Raw genomic sequence first — 17,748 nt, 5'->3', positions numbered from 1 at the left:
GTCTCCGACAGAGATACGAAAGGCTGTGTGGTAGACGCCATCGACCAGTGTTTTGTCCGAGATGACCTGATTGGTTGAAACTAACGTACCCCAGTCGGCCCGGGCAGCCACAGTTGACACATAATAACACGTGCACGATTGTTACACCTCGTCACTCATCCCTGGCTAAAATCTCGGGAAATAAATGGAGAAACACGACTCAAACTATACTGAATAAGGTAAACAAACGTGGAAGCTATTATGACGTGAAACGATTGTTGACTGTTGACGGGCGTGTGTGAATGAAATAGATGTGCAATTCAAGGGTGCAAGGTAGAGGTAAGGGATCTCTTTTCGTATTGAATTAACAGGGGAAAGCGCGAACGCAGTCCCCCACACTAAGAAATTACGTACTCGAGTCGCCCACATTTGGGGCGATCGCAGGGGTCAGCCAAACCTAGGTGCAATGGAAAGGCCTCACCCTGGGAGGACCGCCTTGCGGATCACGGTGCCTCCCGTACCAGGTAAGTATGCCTTTCTCGGTCGCCATCGGCTGACTCCTGCGCCGTGGGCACTCGTCCCGCTAGGGCCCGACCACACCTACCCGTTGCGCGACACCAAAGCAAAGCCAAAAAATCGACCCATAGCACACCACAACAGACAAGCAAATTAACCACTGCCCGGCTACTAACTATACATTGTGGTATTTCGAGACACTGTTTTCCGACGTTTCGGCAAAACGCACCTCCGATCGAAGGGAGAATGTAGACTGTATGTGGCCATTCTGGCGGAGTTGTCTGGTCTCCGACAGAGATACGAAAGGCTGTGTGGTAGACGCCATCGACCAGTGTTTTGTCCGAGATGACCTGATTGGTTGAAACTAACGTACCCCAGTCGGCCCGGGCAGCCACAGTTGACACATAATAACACGTGCACGATTGTTACACCTCGTCACTCATCCCTGGCTAAAATCTCGGGAAATAAATGGAGAAACACGACTCAAACTATACTGAATAAGGTAAACAAACGTGGAAGCTATTATGACGTGAAACGATTGTTGACTGTTGACGGGCGTGTGTGAATGAAATAGATGTGCAATTCAAGGGTGCAAGGTAGAGGTAAGGGATCTCTTTTCGTATTGAATTAACAGGGGAAAGCGCGAACGCAGTCCCCCACACTAAGAAATTACGTACTCGAGTCGCCCACATTTGGGGCGATCGCAGGGGTCAGCCAAACCTAGGTGCAATGGAAAGGCCTCACCCTGGGAGGACCGCCTTGCGGATCACGGTGCCTCCCGTACCAGGTAAGTATGCCTTTCTCGGTCGCCATCGGCTGACTCCTGCGCCGTGGGCACTCGTCCCGCTAGGGCCCGACCACACCTACCCGTTGCGCGACACCAAAGCAAAGCCAAAAAATCGACCCATAGCACACCACAACAGACAAGCAAATTAACCACTGCCCGGCTACTAACTATACATTGTGGTATTTCGAGACACTGTTTTCCGACGTTTCGGCAAAACGCACCTCCGATCGAAGGGAGAATGTAGACTGTATGTGGCCATTCTGGCGGAGTTGTCTGGTCTCCGACAGAGATACGAAAGGCTGTGTGGTAGACGCCATCGACCAGTGTTTTGTCCGAGATGACCTGATTGGTTGAAACTAACGTACCCCAGTCGGCCCGGGCAGCCACAGTTGACACATAATAACACGTGCACGATTGTTACACCTCGTCACTCATCCCTGGCTAAAATCTCGGGAAATAAATGGAGAAACACGACTCAAACTATACTGAATAAGGTAAACAAACGTGGAAGCTATTATGACGTGAAACGATTGTTGACTGTTGACGGGCGTGTGTGAATGAAATAGATGTGCAATTCAAGGGTGCAAGGTAGAGGTAAGGGATCTCTTTTCGTATTGAATTAACAGGGGAAAGCGCGAACGCAGTCCCCCACACTAAGAAATTACGTACTCGAGTCGCCCACATTTGGGGCGATCGCAGGGGTCAGCCAAACCTAGGTGCAATGGAAAGGCCTCACCCTGGGAGGACCGCCTTGCGGATCACGGTGCCTCCCGTACCAGGTAAGTATGCCTTTCTCGGTCGCCATCGGCTGACTCCTGCGCCGTGGGCACTCGTCCCGCTAGGGCCCGACCACACCTACCCGTTGCGCGACACCAAAGCAAAGCCAAAAAATCGACCCATAGCACACCACAACAGACAAGCAAATTAACCACTGCCCGGCTACTAACTATACATTGTGGTATTTCGAGACACTGTTTTCCGACGTTTCGGCAAAACGCACCTCCGATCGAAGGGAGAATGTAGACTGTATGTGGCCATTCTGGCGGAGTTGTCTGGTCTCCGACAGAGATACGAAAGGCTGTGTGGTAGACGCCATCGACCAGTGTTTTGTCCGAGATGACCTGATTGGTTGAAACTAACGTACCCCAGTCGGCCCGGGCAGCCACAGTTGACACATAATAACACGTGCACGATTGTTACACCTCGTCACTCATCCCTGGCTAAAATCTCGGGAAATAAATGGAGAAACACGACTCAAACTATACTGAATAAGGTAAACAAACGTGGAAGCTATTATGACGTGAAACGATTGTTGACTGTTGACGGGCGTGTGTGAATGAAATAGATGTGCAATTCAAGGGTGCAAGGTAGAGGTAAGGGATCTCTTTTCGTATTGAATTAACAGGGGAAAGCGCGAACGCAGTCCCCCACACTAAGAAATTACGTACTCGAGTCGCCCACATTTGGGGCGATCGCAGGGGTCAGCCAAACCTAGGTGCAATGGAAAGGCCTCACCCTGGGAGGACCGCCTTGCGGATCACGGTGCCTCCCGTACCAGGTAAGTATGCCTTTCTCGGTCGCCATCGGCTGACTCCTGCGCCGTGGGCACTCGTCCCGCTAGGGCCCGACCACACCTACCCGTTGCGCGACACCAAAGCAAAGCCAAAAAATCGACCCATAGCACACCACAACAGACAAGCAAATTAACCACTGCCCGGCTACTAACTATACATTGTGGTATTTCGAGACACTGTTTTCCGACGTTTCGGCAAAACGCACCTCCGATCGAAGGGAGAATGTAGACTGTATGTGGCCATTCTGGCGGAGTTGTCTGGTCTCCGACAGAGATACGAAAGGCTGTGTGGTAGACGCCATCGACCAGTGTTTTGTCCGAGATGACCTGATTGGTTGAAACTAACGTACCCCAGTCGGCCCGGGCAGCCACAGTTGACACATAATAACACGTGCACGATTGTTACACCTCGTCACTCATCCCTGGCTAAAATCTCGGGAAATAAATGGAGAAACACGACTCAAACTATACTGAATAAGGTAAACAAACGTGGAAGCTATTATGACGTGAAACGATTGTTGACTGTTGACGGGCGTGTGTGAATGAAATAGATGTGCAATTCAAGGGTGCAAGGTAGAGGTAAGGGATCTCTTTTCGTATTGAATTAACAGGGGAAAGCGCGAACGCAGTCCCCCACACTAAGAAATTACGTACTCGAGTCGCCCACATTTGGGGCGATCGCAGGGGTCAGCCAAACCTAGGTGCAATGGAAAGGCCTCACCCTGGGAGGACCGCCTTGCGGATCACGGTGCCTCCCGTACCAGGTAAGTATGCCTTTCTCGGTCGCCATCGGCTGACTCCTGCGCCGTGGGCACTCGTCCCGCTAGGGCCCGACCACACCTACCCGTTGCGCGACACCAAAGCAAAGCCAAAAAATCGACCCATAGCACACCACAACAGACAAGCAAATTAACCACTGCCCGGCTACTAACTATACATTGTGGTATTTCGAGACACTGTTTTCCGACGTTTCGGCAAAACGCACCTCCGATCGAAGGGAGAATGTAGACTGTATGTGGCCATTCTGGCGGAGTTGTCTGGTCTCCGACAGAGATACGAAAGGCTGTGTGGTAGACGCCATCGACCAGTGTTTTGTCCGAGATGACCTGATTGGTTGAAACTAACGTACCCCAGTCGGCCCGGGCAGCCACAGTTGACACATAATAACACGTGCACGATTGTTACACCTCGTCACTCATCCCTGGCTAAAATCTCGGGAAATAAATGGAGAAACACGACTCAAACTATACTGAATAAGGTAAACAAACGTGGAAGCTATTATGACGTGAAACGATTGTTGACTGTTGACGGGCGTGTGTGAATGAAATAGATGTGCAATTCAAGGGTGCAAGGTAGAGGTAAGGGATCTCTTTTCGTATTGAATTAACAGGGGAAAGCGCGAACGCAGTCCCCCACACTAAGAAATTACGTACTCGAGTCGCCCACATTTGGGGCGATCGCAGGGGTCAGCCAAACCTAGGTGCAATGGAAAGGCCTCACCCTGGGAGGACCGCCTTGCGGATCACGGTGCCTCCCGTACCAGGTAAGTATGCCTTTCTCGGTCGCCATCGGCTGACTCCTGCGCCGTGGGCACTCGTCCCGCTAGGGCCCGACCACACCTACCCGTTGCGCGACACCAAAGCAAAGCCAAAAAATCGACCCATAGCACACCACAACAGACAAGCAAATTAACCACTGCCCGGCTACTAACTATACATTGTGGTATTTCGAGACACTGTTTTCCGACGTTTCGGCAAAACGCACCTCCGATCGAAGGGAGAATGTAGACTGTATGTGGCCATTCTGGCGGAGTTGTCTGGTCTCCGACAGAGATACGAAAGGCTGTGTGGTAGACGCCATCGACCAGTGTTTTGTCCGAGATGACCTGATTGGTTGAAACTAACGTACCCCAGTCGGCCCGGGCAGCCACAGTTGACACATAATAACACGTGCACGATTGTTACACCTCGTCACTCATCCCTGGCTAAAATCTCGGGAAATAAATGGAGAAACACGACTCAAACTATACTGAATAAGGTAAACAAACGTGGAAGCTATTATGACGTGAAACGATTGTTGACTGTTGACGGGCGTGTGTGAATGAAATAGATGTGCAATTCAAGGGTGCAAGGTAGAGGTAAGGGATCTCTTTTCGTATTGAATTAACAGGGGAAAGCGCGAACGCAGTCCCCCACACTAAGAAATTACGTACTCGAGTCGCCCACATTTGGGGCGATCGCAGGGGTCAGCCAAACCTAGGTGCAATGGAAAGGCCTCACCCTGGGAGGACCGCCTTGCGGATCACGGTGCCTCCCGTACCAGGTAAGTATGCCTTTCTCGGTCGCCATCGGCTGACTCCTGCGCCGTGGGCACTCGTCCCGCTAGGGCCCGACCACACCTACCCGTTGCGCGACACCAAAGCAAAGCCAAAAAATCGACCCATAGCACACCACAACAGACAAGCAAATTAACCACTGCCCGGCTACTAACTATACATTGTGGTATTTCGAGACACTGTTTTCCGACGTTTCGGCAAAACGCACCTCCGATCGAAGGGAGAATGTAGACTGTATGTGGCCATTCTGGCGGAGTTGTCTGGTCTCCGACAGAGATACGAAAGGCTGTGTGGTAGACGCCATCGACCAGTGTTTTGTCCGAGATGACCTGATTGGTTGAAACTAACGTACCCCAGTCGGCCCGGGCAGCCACAGTTGACACATAATAACACGTGCACGATTGTTACACCTCGTCACTCATCCCTGGCTAAAATCTCGGGAAATAAATGGAGAAACACGACTCAAACTATACTGAATAAGGTAAACAAACGTGGAAGCTATTATGACGTGAAACGATTGTTGACTGTTGACGGGCGTGTGTGAATGAAATAGATGTGCAATTCAAGGGTGCAAGGTAGAGGTAAGGGATCTCTTTTCGTATTGAATTAACAGGGGAAAGCGCGAACGCAGTCCCCCACACTAAGAAATTACGTACTCGAGTCGCCCACATTTGGGGCGATCGCAGGGGTCAGCCAAACCTAGGTGCAATGGAAAGGCCTCACCCTGGGAGGACCGCCTTGCGGATCACGGTGCCTCCCGTACCAGGTAAGTATGCCTTTCTCGGTCGCCATCGGCTGACTCCTGCGCCGTGGGCACTCGTCCCGCTAGGGCCCGACCACACCTACCCGTTGCGCGACACCAAAGCAAAGCCAAAAAATCGACCCATAGCACACCACAACAGACAAGCAAATTAACCACTGCCCGGCTACTAACTATACATTGTGGTATTTCGAGACACTGTTTTCCGACGTTTCGGCAAAACGCACCTCCGATCGAAGGGAGAATGTAGACTGTATGTGGCCATTCTGGCGGAGTTGTCTGGTCTCCGACAGAGATACGAAAGGCTGTGTGGTAGACGCCATCGACCAGTGTTTTGTCCGAGATGACCTGATTGGTTGAAACTAACGTACCCCAGTCGGCCCGGGCAGCCACAGTTGACACATAATAACACGTGCACGATTGTTACACCTCGTCACTCATCCCTGGCTAAAATCTCGGGAAATAAATGGAGAAACACTGGTCGATGGCGTCTACCACACAGCCTTTCGTATCTCTGTCGGAGACCAGACAACTCCGCCAGAATGGCCACATACAGTCTACATTCTCCCTTCGATCGGAGGTGCGTTTTGCCGAAACGTCGGAAAACAGTGTCTCGAAATACCACAATGTATAGTTAGTAGCCGGGCAGTGGTTAATTTGCTTGTCTGTTGTGGTGTGCTATGGGTCGATTTTTTGGCTTTGCTTTGGTGTCGCGCAACGGGTAGGTGTGGTCGGGCCCTAGCGGGACGAGTGCCCACGGCGCAGGAGTCAGCCGATGGCGACCGAGAAAGGCATACTTACCTGGTACGGGAGGCACCGTGATCCGCAAGGCGGTCCTCCCAGGGTGAGGCCTTTCCATTGCACCTAGGTTTGGCTGACCCCTGCGATCGCCCCAAATGTGGGCGACTCGAGTACGTAATTTCTTAGTGTGGGGGACTGCGTTCGCGCTTTCCCCTGTTAATTCAATACGAAAAGAGATCCCTTACCTCTACCTTGCACCCTTGAATTGCACATCTATTTCATTCACACACGCCCGTCAACAGTCAACAATCGTTTCACGTCATAATAGCTTCCACGTTTGTTTACCTTATTCAGTATAGTTTGAGTCGTGTTTCTCCATTTATTTCCCGAGATTTTAGCCAGGGATGAGTGACGAGGTGTAACAATCGTGCACATGCCTTTCTCGGTCGCCATCGGCTGACTCCTGCGCCGTGGGCACTCGTCCCGCTAGGGCCCGACCACACCTACCCGTTGCGCGACACCAAAGCAAAGCCAAAAAATCGACCCATAGCACACCACAACAGACAAGCAAATTAACCACTGCCCGGCTACTAACTATACATTGTGGTATTTCGAGACACTGTTTTCCGACGTTTCGGCAAAACGCACCTCCGATCGAAGGGAGAATGTAGACTGTATGTGGCCATTCTGGCGGAGTTGTCTGGTCTCCGACAGAGATACGAAAGGCTGTGTGGTAGACGCCATCGACCAGTGTTTTGTCCGAGATGACCTGATTGGTTGAAACTAACGTACCCCAGTCGGCCCGGGCAGCCACAGTTGACACATAATAACACGTGCACGATTGTTACACCTCGTCACTCATCCCTGGCTAAAATCTCGGGAAATAAATGGAGAAACACGACTCAAACTATACTGAATAAGGTAAACAAACGTGGAAGCTATTATGACGTGAAACGATTGTTGACTGTTGACGGGCGTGTGTGAATGAAATAGATGTGCAATTCAAGGGTGCAAGGTAGAGGTAAGGGATCTCTTTTCGTATTGAATTAACAGGGGAAAGCGCGAACGCAGTCCCCCACACTAAGAAATTACGTACTCGAGTCGCCCACATTTGGGGCGATCGCAGGGGTCAGCCAAACCTAGGTGCAATGGAAAGGCCTCACCCTGGGAGGACCGCCTTGCGGATCACGGTGCCTCCCGTACCAGGTAAGTATGCCTTTCTCGGTCGCCATCGGCTGACTCCTGCGCCGTGGGCACTCGTCCCGCTAGGGCCCGACCACACCTACCCGTTGCGCGACACCAAAGCAAAGCCAAAAAATCGACCCATAGCACACCACAACAGACAAGCAAATTAACCACTGCCCGGCTACTAACTATACATTGTGGTATTTCGAGACACTGTTTTCCGACGTTTCGGCAAAACGCACCTCCGATCGAAGGGAGAATGTAGACTGTATGTGGCCATTCTGGCGGAGTTGTCTGGTCTCCGACAGAGATACGAAAGGCTGTGTGGTAGACGCCATCGACCAGTGTTTTGTCCGAGATGACCTGATTGGTTGAAACTAACGTACCCCAGTCGGCCCGGGCAGCCACAGTTGACACATAATAACACGTGCACGATTGTTACACCTCGTCACTCATCCCTGGCTAAAATCTCGGGAAATAAATGGAGAAACACGACTCAAACTATACTGAATAAGGTAAACAAACGTGGAAGCTATTATGACGTGAAACGATTGTTGACTGTTGACGGGCGTGTGTGAATGAAATAGATGTGCAATTCAAGGGTGCAAGGTAGAGGTAAGGGATCTCTTTTCGTATTGAATTAACAGGGGAAAGCGCGAACGCAGTCCCCCACACTAAGAAATTACGTACTCGAGTCGCCCACATTTGGGGCGATCGCAGGGGTCAGCCAAACCTAGGTGCAATGGAAAGGCCTCACCCTGGGAGGACCGCCTTGCGGATCACGGTGCCTCCCGTACCAGGTAAGTATGCCTTTCTCGGTCGCCATCGGCTGACTCCTGCGCCGTGGGCACTCGTCCCGCTAGGGCCCGACCACACCTACCCGTTGCGCGACACCAAAGCAAAGCCAAAAAATCGACCCATAGCACACCACAACAGACAAGCAAATTAACCACTGCCCGGCTACTAACTATACATTGTGGTATTTCGAGACACTGTTTTCCGACGTTTCGGCAAAACGCACCTCCGATCGAAGGGAGAATGTAGACTGTATGTGGCCATTCTGGCGGAGTTGTCTGGTCTCCGACAGAGATACGAAAGGCTGTGTGGTAGACGCCATCGACCAGTGTTTTGTCCGAGATGACCTGATTGGTTGAAACTAACGTACCCCAGTCGGCCCGGGCAGCCACAGTTGACACATAATAACACGTGCACGATTGTTACACCTCGTCACTCATCCCTGGCTAAAATCTCGGGAAATAAATGGAGAAACACGACTCAAACTATACTGAATAAGGTAAACAAACGTGGAAGCTATTATGACGTGAAACGATTGTTGACTGTTGACGGGCGTGTGTGAATGAAATAGATGTGCAATTCAAGGGTGCAAGGTAGAGGTAAGGGATCTCTTTTCGTATTGAATTAACAGGGGAAAGCGCGAACGCAGTCCCCCACACTAAGAAATTACGTACTCGAGTCGCCCACATTTGGGGCGATCGCAGGGGTCAGCCAAACCTAGGTGCAATGGAAAGGCCTCACCCTGGGAGGACCGCCTTGCGGATCACGGTGCCTCCCGTACCAGGTAAGTATGCCTTTCTCGGTCGCCATCGGCTGACTCCTGCGCCGTGGGCACTCGTCCCGCTAGGGCCCGACCACACCTACCCGTTGCGCGACACCAAAGCAAAGCCAAAAAATCGACCCATAGCACACCACAACAGACAAGCAAATTAACCACTGCCCGGCTACTAACTATACATTGTGGTATTTCGAGACACTGTTTTCCGACGTTTCGGCAAAACGCACCTCCGATCGAAGGGAGAATGTAGACTGTATGTGGCCATTCTGGCGGAGTTGTCTGGTCTCCGACAGAGATACGAAAGGCTGTGTGGTAGACGCCATCGACCAGTGTTTTGTCCGAGATGACCTGATTGGTTGAAACTAACGTACCCCAGTCGGCCCGGGCAGCCACAGTTGACACATAATAACACGTGCACGATTGTTACACCTCGTCACTCATCCCTGGCTAAAATCTCGGGAAATAAATGGAGAAACACGACTCAAACTATACTGAATAAGGTAAACAAACGTGGAAGCTATTATGACGTGAAACGATTGTTGACTGTTGACGGGCGTGTGTGAATGAAATAGATGTGCAATTCAAGGGTGCAAGGTAGAGGTAAGGGATCTCTTTTCGTATTGAATTAACAGGGGAAAGCGCGAACGCAGTCCCCCACACTAAGAAATTACGTACTCGAGTCGCCCACATTTGGGGCGATCGCAGGGGTCAGCCAAACCTAGGTGCAATGGAAAGGCCTCACCCTGGGAGGACCGCCTTGCGGATCACGGTGCCTCCCGTACCAGGTAAGTATGCCTTTCTCGGTCGCCATCGGCTGACTCCTGCGCCGTGGGCACTCGTCCCGCTAGGGCCCGACCACACCTACCCGTTGCGCGACACCAAAGCAAAGCCAAAAAATCGACCCATAGCACACCACAACAGACAAGCAAATTAACCACTGCCCGGCTACTAACTATACATTGTGGTATTTCGAGACACTGTTTTCCGACGTTTCGGCAAAACGCACCTCCGATCGAAGGGAGAATGTAGACTGTATGTGGCCATTCTGGCGGAGTTGTCTGGTCTCCGACAGAGATACGAAAGGCTGTGTGGTAGACGCCATCGACCAGTGTTTTGTCCGAGATGACCTGATTGGTTGAAACTAACGTACCCCAGTCGGCCCGGGCAGCCACAGTTGACACATAATAACACGTGCACGATTGTTACACCTCGTCACTCATCCCTGGCTAAAATCTCGGGAAATAAATGGAGAAACACGACTCAAACTATACTGAATAAGGTAAACAAACGTGGAAGCTATTATGACGTGAAACGATTGTTGACTGTTGACGGGCGTGTGTGAATGAAATAGATGTGCAATTCAAGGGTGCAAGGTAGAGGTAAGGGATCTCTTTTCGTATTGAATTAACAGGGGAAAGCGCGAACGCAGTCCCCCACACTAAGAAATTACGTACTCGAGTCGCCCACATTTGGGGCGATCGCAGGGGTCAGCCAAACCTAGGTGCAATGGAAAGGCCTCACCCTGGGAGGACCGCCTTGCGGATCACGGTGCCTCCCGTACCAGGTAAGTATGCCTTTCTCGGTCGCCATCGGCTGACTCCTGCGCCGTGGGCACTCGTCCCGCTAGGGCCCGACCACACCTACCCGTTGCGCGACACCAAAGCAAAGCCAAAAAATCGACCCATAGCACACCACAACAGACAAGCAAATTAACCACTGCCCGGCTACTAACTATACATTGTGGTATTTCGAGACACTGTTTTCCGACGTTTCGGCAAAACGCACCTCCGATCGAAGGGAGAATGTAGACTGTATGTGGCCATTCTGGCGGAGTTGTCTGGTCTCCGACAGAGATACGAAAGGCTGTGTGGTAGACGCCATCGACCAGTGTTTTGTCCGAGATGACCTGATTGGTTGAAACTAACGTACCCCAGTCGGCCCGGGCAGCCACAGTTGACACATAATAACACGTGCACGATTGTTACACCTCGTCACTCATCCCTGGCTAAAATCTCGGGAAATAAATGGAGAAACACGACTCAAACTATACTGAATAAGGTAAACAAACGTGGAAGCTATTATGACGTGAAACGATTGTTGACTGTTGACGGGCGTGTGTGAATGAAATAGATGTGCAATTCAAGGGTGCAAGGTAGAGGTAAGGGATCTCTTTTCGTATTGAATTAACAGGGGAAAGCGCGAACGCAGTCCCCCACACTAAGAAATTACGTACTCGAGTCGCCCACATTTGGGGCGATCGCAGGGGTCAGCCAAACCTAGGTGCAATGGAAAGGCCTCACCCTGGGAGGACCGCCTTGCGGATCACGGTGCCTCCCGTACCAGGTAAGTATGCCTTTCTCGGTCGCCATCGGCTGACTCCTGCGCCGTGGGCACTCGTCCCGCTAGGGCCCGACCACACCTACCCGTTGCGCGACACCAAAGCAAAGCCAAAAAATCGACCCATAGCACACCACAACAGACAAGCAAATTAACCACTGCCCGGCTACTAACTATACATTGTGGTATTTCGAGACACTGTTTTCCGACGTTTCGGCAAAACGCACCTCCGATCGAAGGGAGAATGTAGACTGTATGTGGCCATTCTGGCGGAGTTGTCTGGTCTCCGACAGAGATACGAAAGGCTGTGTGGTAGACGCCATCGACCAGTGTTTTGTCCGAGATGACCTGATTGGTTGAAACTAACGTACCCCAGTCGGCCCGGGCAGCCACAGTTGACACATAATAACACGTGCACGATTGTTACACCTCGTCACTCATCCCTGGCTAAAATCTCGGGAAATAAATGGAGAAACACGACTCAAACTATACTGAATAAGGTAAACAAACGTGGAAGCTATTATGACGTGAAACGATTGTTGACTGTTGACGGGCGTGTGTGAATGAAATAGATGTGCAATTCAAGGGTGCAAGGTAGAGGTAAGGGATCTCTTTTCGTATTGAATTAACAGGGGAAAGCGCGAACGCAGTCCCCCACACTAAGAAATTACGTACTCGAGTCGCCCACATTTGGGGCGATCGCAGGGGTCAGCCAAACCTAGGTGCAATGGAAAGGCCTCACCCTGGGAGGACCGCCTTGCGGATCACGGTGCCTCCCGTACCAGGTAAGTATGCCTTTCTCGGTCGCCATCGGCTGACTCCTGCGCCGTGGGCACTCGTCCCGCTAGGGCCCGACCACACCTACCCGTTGCGCGACACCAAAGCAAAGCCAAAAAATCGACCCATAGCACACCACAACAGACAAGCAAATTAACCACTGCCCGGCTACTAACTATACATTGTGGTATTTCGAGACACTGTTTTCCGACGTTTCGGCAAAACGCACCTCCGATCGAAGGGAGAATGTAGACTGTATGTGGCCATTCTGGCGGAGTTGTCTGGTCTCCGACAGAGATACGAAAGGCTGTGTGGTAGACGCCATCGACCAGTGTTTTGTCCGAGATGACCTGATTGGTTGAAACTAACGTACCCCAGTCGGCCCGGGCAGCCACAGTTGACACATAATAACACGTGCACGATTGTTACACCTCGTCACTCATCCCTGGCTAAAATCTCGGGAAATAAATGGAGAAACACGACTCAAACTATACTGAATAAGGTAAACAAACGTGGAAGCTATTATGACGTGAAACGATTGTTGACTGTTGACGGGCGTGTGTGAATGAAATAGATGTGCAATTCAAGGGTGCAAGGTAGAGGTAAGGGATCTCTTTTCGTATTGAATTAACAGGGGAAAGCGCGAACGCAGTCCCCCACACTAAGAAATTACGTACTCGAGTCGCCCACATTTGGGGCGATCGCAGGGGTCAGCCAAACCTAGGTGCAATGGAAAGGCCTCACCCTGGGAGGACCGCCTTGCGGATCACGGTGCCTCCCGTACCAGGTAAGTATGCCTTTCTCGGTCGCCATCGGCTGACTCCTGCGCCGTGGGCACTCGTCCCGCTAGGGCCCGACCACACCTACCCGTTGCGCGACACCAAAGCAAAGCCAAAAAATCGACCCATAGCACACCACAACAGACAAGCAAATTAACCACTGCCCGGCTACTAACTATACATTGTGGTATTTCGAGACACTGTTTTCCGACGTTTCGGCAAAACGCACCTCCGATCGAAGGGAGAATGTAGACTGTATGTGGCCATTCTGGCGGAGTTGTCTGGTCTCCGACAGAGATACGAAAGGCTGTGTGGTAGACGCCATCGACCAGTGTTTTGTCCGAGATGACCTGATTGGTTGAAACTAACGTACCCCAGTCGGCCCGGGCAGCCACAGTTGACACATAATAACACGTGCACGATTGTTACACCTCGTCACTCATCCCTGGCTAAAATCTCGGGAAATAAATGGAGAAACACGACTCAAACTATACTGAATAAGGTAAACAAACGTGGAAGCTATTATGACGTGAAACGATTGTTGACTGTTGACGGGCGTGTGTGAATGAAATAGATGTGCAATTCAAGGGTGCAAGGTAGAGGTAAGGGATCTCTTTTCGTATTGAATTAACAGGGGAAAGCGCGAACGCAGTCCCCCACACTAAGAAATTACGTACTCGAGTCGCCCACATTTGGGGCGATCGCAGGGGTCAGCCAAACCTAGGTGCAATGGAAAGGCCTCACCCTGGGAGGACCGCCTTGCGGATCACGGTGCCTCCCGTACCAGGTAAGTATGCCTTTCTCGGTCGCCATCGGCTGACTCCTGCGCCGTGGGCACTCGTCCCGCTAGGGCCCGACCACACCTACCCGTTGCGCGACACCAAAGCAAAGCCAAAAAATCGACCCATAGCACACCACAACAGACAAGCAAATTAACCACTGCCCGGCTACTAACTATACATTGTGGTATTTCGAGACACTGTTTTCCGACGTTTCGGCAAAACGCACCTCCGATCGAAGGGAGAATGTAGACTGTATGTGGCCATTCTGGCGGAGTTGTCTGGTCTCCGACAGAGATACGAAAGGCTGTGTGGTAGACGCCATCGACCAGTGTTTTGTCCGAGATGACCTGATTGGTTGAAACTAACGTACCCCAGTCGGCCCGGGCAGCCACAGTTGACACATAATAACACGTGCACGATTGTTACACCTCGTCACTCATCCCTGGCTAAAATCTCGGGAAATAAATGGAGAAACACGACTCAAACTATACTGAATAAGGTAAACAAACGTGGAAGCTATTATGACGTGAAACGATTGTTGACTGTTGACGGGCGTGTGTGAATGAAATAGATGTGCAATTCAAGGGTGCAAGGTAGAGGTAAGGGATCTCTTTTCGTATTGAATTAACAGGGGAAAGCGCGAACGCAGTCCCCCACACTAAGAAATTACGTACTCGAGTCGCCCACATTTGGGGCGATCGCAGGGGTCAGCCAAACCTAGGTGCAATGGAAAGGCCTCACCCTGGGAGGACCGCCTTGCGGATCACGGTGCCTCCCGTACCAGGTAAGTATGCCTTTCTCGGTCGCCATCGGCTGACTCCTGCGCCGTGGGCACTCGTCCCGCTAGGGCCCGACCACACCTACCCGTTGCGCGACACCAAAGCAAAGCCAAAAAATCGACCCATAGCACACCACAACAGACAAGCAAATTAACCACTGCCCGGCTACTAACTATACATTGTGGTATTTCGAGACACTGTTTTCCGACGTTTCGGCAAAACGCACCTCCGATCGAAGGGAGAATGTAGACTGTATGTGGCCATTCTGGCGGAGTTGTCTGGTCTCCGACAGAGATACGAAAGGCTGTGTGGTAGACGCCATCGACCAGTGTTTTGTCCGAGATGACCTGATTGGTTGAAACTAACGTACCCCAGTCGGCCCGGGCAGCCACAGTTGACACATAATAACACGTGCACGATTGTTACACCTCGTCACTCATCCCTGGCTAAAATCTCGGGAAATAAATGGAGAAACACGACTCAAACTATACTGAATAAGGTAAACAAACGTGGAAGCTATTATGACGTGAAACGATTGTTGACTGTTGACGGGCGTGTGTGAATGAAATAGATGTGCAATTCAAGGGTGCAAGGTAGAGGTAAGGGATCTCTTTTCGTATTGAATTAACAGGGGAAAGCGCGAACGCAGTCCCCCACACTAAGAAATTACGTACTCGAGTCGCCCACATTTGGGGCGATCGCAGGGGTCAGCCAAACCTAGGTGCAATGGAAAGGCCTCACCCTGGGAGGACCGCCTTGCGGATCACGGTGCCTCCCGTACCAGGTAAGTATGCCTTTCTCGGTCGCCATCGGCTGACTCCTGCGCCGTGGGCACTCGTCCCGCTAGGGCCCGACCACACCTACCCGTTGCGCGACACCAAAGCAAAGCCAAAAAATCGACCCATAGCACACCACAACAGACAAGCAAATTAACCACTGCCCGGCTACTAACTATACATTGTGGTATTTCGAGACACTGTTTTCCGACGTTTCGGCAAAACGCACCTCCGATCGAAGGGAGAATGTAGACTGTATGTGGCCATTCTGGCGGAGTTGTCTGGTCTCCGACAGAGATACGAAAGGCTGTGTGGTAGACGCCATCGACCAGTGTTTTGTCCGAGATGACCTGATTGGTTGAAACTAACGTACCCCAGTCGGCCCGGGCAGCCACAGTTGACACATAATAACACGTGCACGATTGTTACACCTCGTCACTCATCCCTGGCTAAAATCTCGGGAAATAAATGGAGAAACACGACTCAAACTATACTGAATAAGGTAAACAAACGTGGAAGCTATTATGACGTGAAACGATTGTTGACTGTTGACGGGCGTGTGTGAATGAAATAGATGTGCAATTCAAGGGTGCAAGGTAGAGGTAAGGGATCTCTTTTCGTATTGAATTAACAGGGGAAAGCGCGAACGCAGTCCCCCACACTAAGAAATTACGTACTCGAGTCGCCCACATTTGGGGCGATCGCAGGGGTCAGCCAAACCTAGGTGCAATGGAAAGGCCTCACCCTGGGAGGACCGCCTTGCGGATCACGGTGCCTCCCGTACCAGGTAAGTATGCCTTTCTCGGTCGCCATCGGCTGACTCCTGCGCCGTGGGCACTCGTCCCGCTAGGGCCCGACCACACCTACCCGTTGCGCGACACCAAAGCAAAGCCAAAAAATCGACCCATAGCACACCACAACAGACAAGCAAACCGCATTTTTTTTTTTTTTATAAGTTGACTTTTTAGGTCACTAGTATTATTTGTCAATAGACTTTAGCTAGGATTAGTCTCGATATAGTCTAGATTGAAATGACACTTTTCTGTCAATATGAAATCTTAAGAAATTAACTTAGAACAAATTGTGCGGTTTGAAGAAACGTATACAATGTTTCAACTCCTGGGTATTCGCAACATTGTTTCTTGTTTTATGAAGTCATTGAACACACTCATAAATTTTTGTTGAAATTTCACCCATCATCAACTCGTATCTCTCTCTCTCTCTCTCTCTCTCGTATTCACAGGGAGGTGCCCTAAACTATAAAAAATCTATTTTTTAGAATTGTTTGTCACCTAACGTGGTTGAGGGAAGGTCCATTTCCCAGATGTATATGTCATTAGGCCTACTTACTGTCCATTTACCATAAATATTGAGGCCTAAGTAAATTCTTTGATTATTTTCTGCCAACTTCTTTTTCTGTCGTTTAATTGCAGAGTCTGACATACGTTTACACCCTCAATTGTCGAAATCGCGTAACCATTCTATCAAGAAATAACCACCGATTCTTAAGTCAAGCTGGCAGGCAGACAATACTTCGGGTTGCCAGTTGGTATAATCTTATATTTATAAATATTGCTATAACTATAAACGTTTGTATGTGCAATGATAGTGTAAATATCAGTGTGATGAATCAATACAAGATGAGTATGAACGGTTCTTTGTTCTTCAGTTTATTTAATTATACAATTGTGGTAGGTAGGATAAAATGTCTCAATAACAAAATAATTAAATGGGCCACGTTTCATGCCTGAAGTAAACTCTTAAAATGTTAAAAGTTCTCGTGTAACCAACTGTGAAGCTCTAAAGTAGTTTAATGAATGGGAAGTGTTAGCAGGTGTTCTAGAAAGAGTAAACATAGTAATGTTTTAAAGGATTAAATACGAAACGAAACGAAATTAATCATTAGTATGAAAATAAAAAAGCAAAAAACCTTAAGCCCACCTTATGTTTAAAATATTTAAATGGCACAACGTGATGTTATGGATCGAATTCTGTCGGGTTGGACGTGCCAATTGTTTTAAGTTTAGTTTATTTTATTTTCTTGTCTAGACACAAAAGGACAACAATCA

The 17,748-nt window shown here is 50.2% G+C and overlaps 21 non-coding genes across 21 annotated transcripts; 1 reads left to right on the top strand and 20 right to left on the bottom strand.

Annotated features, from left to right (window-relative positions):
• Nucleotides 1–347: 347 nt before the first annotated feature.
• Nucleotides 348–511, bottom strand: LOC126813642 (U1 spliceosomal RNA). Its single transcript, XR_007676975.1, has one exon. It is a non-coding gene; the product is annotated as a U1 spliceosomal RNA (small nuclear RNA).
• A 615-nt stretch (nt 512–1,126) lies between these two features.
• Nucleotides 1,127–1,290, bottom strand: LOC126813643 (U1 spliceosomal RNA). The gene has a single exon (XR_007676976.1). It is a non-coding gene; the product is annotated as a U1 spliceosomal RNA (small nuclear RNA).
• A 615-nt stretch (nt 1,291–1,905) lies between these two features.
• LOC126813620 (U1 spliceosomal RNA) lies at nt 1,906–2,069 on the bottom strand. Its single transcript, XR_007676954.1, has one exon. It is a non-coding gene; the product is annotated as a U1 spliceosomal RNA (small nuclear RNA).
• Nucleotides 2,070–2,684: 615 nt separating this feature from the next.
• On the bottom strand, nt 2,685–2,848 carry LOC126813621 (U1 spliceosomal RNA). The gene has a single exon (XR_007676955.1). It is a non-coding gene; the product is annotated as a U1 spliceosomal RNA (small nuclear RNA).
• Nucleotides 2,849–3,463: 615 nt separating this feature from the next.
• Nucleotides 3,464–3,627, bottom strand: LOC126813622 (U1 spliceosomal RNA). Its single transcript, XR_007676956.1, has one exon. It is a non-coding gene; the product is annotated as a U1 spliceosomal RNA (small nuclear RNA).
• Nucleotides 3,628–4,242: 615 nt separating this feature from the next.
• On the bottom strand, nt 4,243–4,406 carry LOC126813623 (U1 spliceosomal RNA). Its single transcript, XR_007676957.1, has one exon. It is a non-coding gene; the product is annotated as a U1 spliceosomal RNA (small nuclear RNA).
• A 615-nt stretch (nt 4,407–5,021) lies between these two features.
• On the bottom strand, nt 5,022–5,185 carry LOC126813678 (U1 spliceosomal RNA). Its single transcript, XR_007677008.1, has one exon. It is a non-coding gene; the product is annotated as a U1 spliceosomal RNA (small nuclear RNA).
• Nucleotides 5,186–5,800: 615 nt separating this feature from the next.
• LOC126813679 (U1 spliceosomal RNA) lies at nt 5,801–5,964 on the bottom strand. Its single transcript, XR_007677009.1, has one exon. It is a non-coding gene; the product is annotated as a U1 spliceosomal RNA (small nuclear RNA).
• Nucleotides 5,965–6,743: 779 nt separating this feature from the next.
• On the top strand, nt 6,744–6,907 carry LOC130011641 (U1 spliceosomal RNA). Its single transcript, XR_008786950.1, has one exon. It is a non-coding gene; the product is annotated as a U1 spliceosomal RNA (small nuclear RNA).
• An 834-nt stretch (nt 6,908–7,741) lies between these two features.
• Nucleotides 7,742–7,905, bottom strand: LOC126813594 (U1 spliceosomal RNA). The gene has a single exon (XR_007676928.1). It is a non-coding gene; the product is annotated as a U1 spliceosomal RNA (small nuclear RNA).
• Nucleotides 7,906–8,520: 615 nt separating this feature from the next.
• LOC126813595 (U1 spliceosomal RNA) lies at nt 8,521–8,684 on the bottom strand. The gene has a single exon (XR_007676929.1). It is a non-coding gene; the product is annotated as a U1 spliceosomal RNA (small nuclear RNA).
• Nucleotides 8,685–9,299: 615 nt separating this feature from the next.
• LOC126813596 (U1 spliceosomal RNA) lies at nt 9,300–9,463 on the bottom strand. Its single transcript, XR_007676930.1, has one exon. It is a non-coding gene; the product is annotated as a U1 spliceosomal RNA (small nuclear RNA).
• A 615-nt stretch (nt 9,464–10,078) lies between these two features.
• LOC126813597 (U1 spliceosomal RNA) lies at nt 10,079–10,242 on the bottom strand. The gene has a single exon (XR_007676931.1). It is a non-coding gene; the product is annotated as a U1 spliceosomal RNA (small nuclear RNA).
• A 615-nt stretch (nt 10,243–10,857) lies between these two features.
• On the bottom strand, nt 10,858–11,021 carry LOC126813598 (U1 spliceosomal RNA). The gene has a single exon (XR_007676932.1). It is a non-coding gene; the product is annotated as a U1 spliceosomal RNA (small nuclear RNA).
• Nucleotides 11,022–11,636: 615 nt separating this feature from the next.
• On the bottom strand, nt 11,637–11,800 carry LOC126813599 (U1 spliceosomal RNA). The gene has a single exon (XR_007676933.1). It is a non-coding gene; the product is annotated as a U1 spliceosomal RNA (small nuclear RNA).
• A 615-nt stretch (nt 11,801–12,415) lies between these two features.
• LOC126813601 (U1 spliceosomal RNA) lies at nt 12,416–12,579 on the bottom strand. The gene has a single exon (XR_007676935.1). It is a non-coding gene; the product is annotated as a U1 spliceosomal RNA (small nuclear RNA).
• Nucleotides 12,580–13,194: 615 nt separating this feature from the next.
• On the bottom strand, nt 13,195–13,358 carry LOC126813602 (U1 spliceosomal RNA). Its single transcript, XR_007676937.1, has one exon. It is a non-coding gene; the product is annotated as a U1 spliceosomal RNA (small nuclear RNA).
• Nucleotides 13,359–13,973: 615 nt separating this feature from the next.
• Nucleotides 13,974–14,137, bottom strand: LOC126813698 (U1 spliceosomal RNA). Its single transcript, XR_008786948.1, has one exon. It is a non-coding gene; the product is annotated as a U1 spliceosomal RNA (small nuclear RNA).
• A 615-nt stretch (nt 14,138–14,752) lies between these two features.
• Nucleotides 14,753–14,916, bottom strand: LOC126813648 (U1 spliceosomal RNA). The gene has a single exon (XR_007676981.1). It is a non-coding gene; the product is annotated as a U1 spliceosomal RNA (small nuclear RNA).
• Nucleotides 14,917–15,531: 615 nt separating this feature from the next.
• Nucleotides 15,532–15,695, bottom strand: LOC126813649 (U1 spliceosomal RNA). The gene has a single exon (XR_007676982.1). It is a non-coding gene; the product is annotated as a U1 spliceosomal RNA (small nuclear RNA).
• A 615-nt stretch (nt 15,696–16,310) lies between these two features.
• LOC130011639 (U1 spliceosomal RNA) lies at nt 16,311–16,474 on the bottom strand. Its single transcript, XR_008786946.1, has one exon. It is a non-coding gene; the product is annotated as a U1 spliceosomal RNA (small nuclear RNA).
• Between the last annotated feature and the right edge of the window lie 1,274 nt (nt 16,475–17,748).

Source organism: Patella vulgata, chromosome 2 (genome assembly GCF_932274485.2).
Source record: "Patella vulgata chromosome 2, xgPatVulg1.2, whole genome shotgun sequence".
In the NCBI taxonomy this organism is placed as follows: domain Eukaryota; kingdom Metazoa; phylum Mollusca; class Gastropoda; family Patellidae; genus Patella; species Patella vulgata.
Note: the sequence above shows the minus strand (reverse complement) of the source record. Positions and strands in the feature narration are given on the sequence as shown.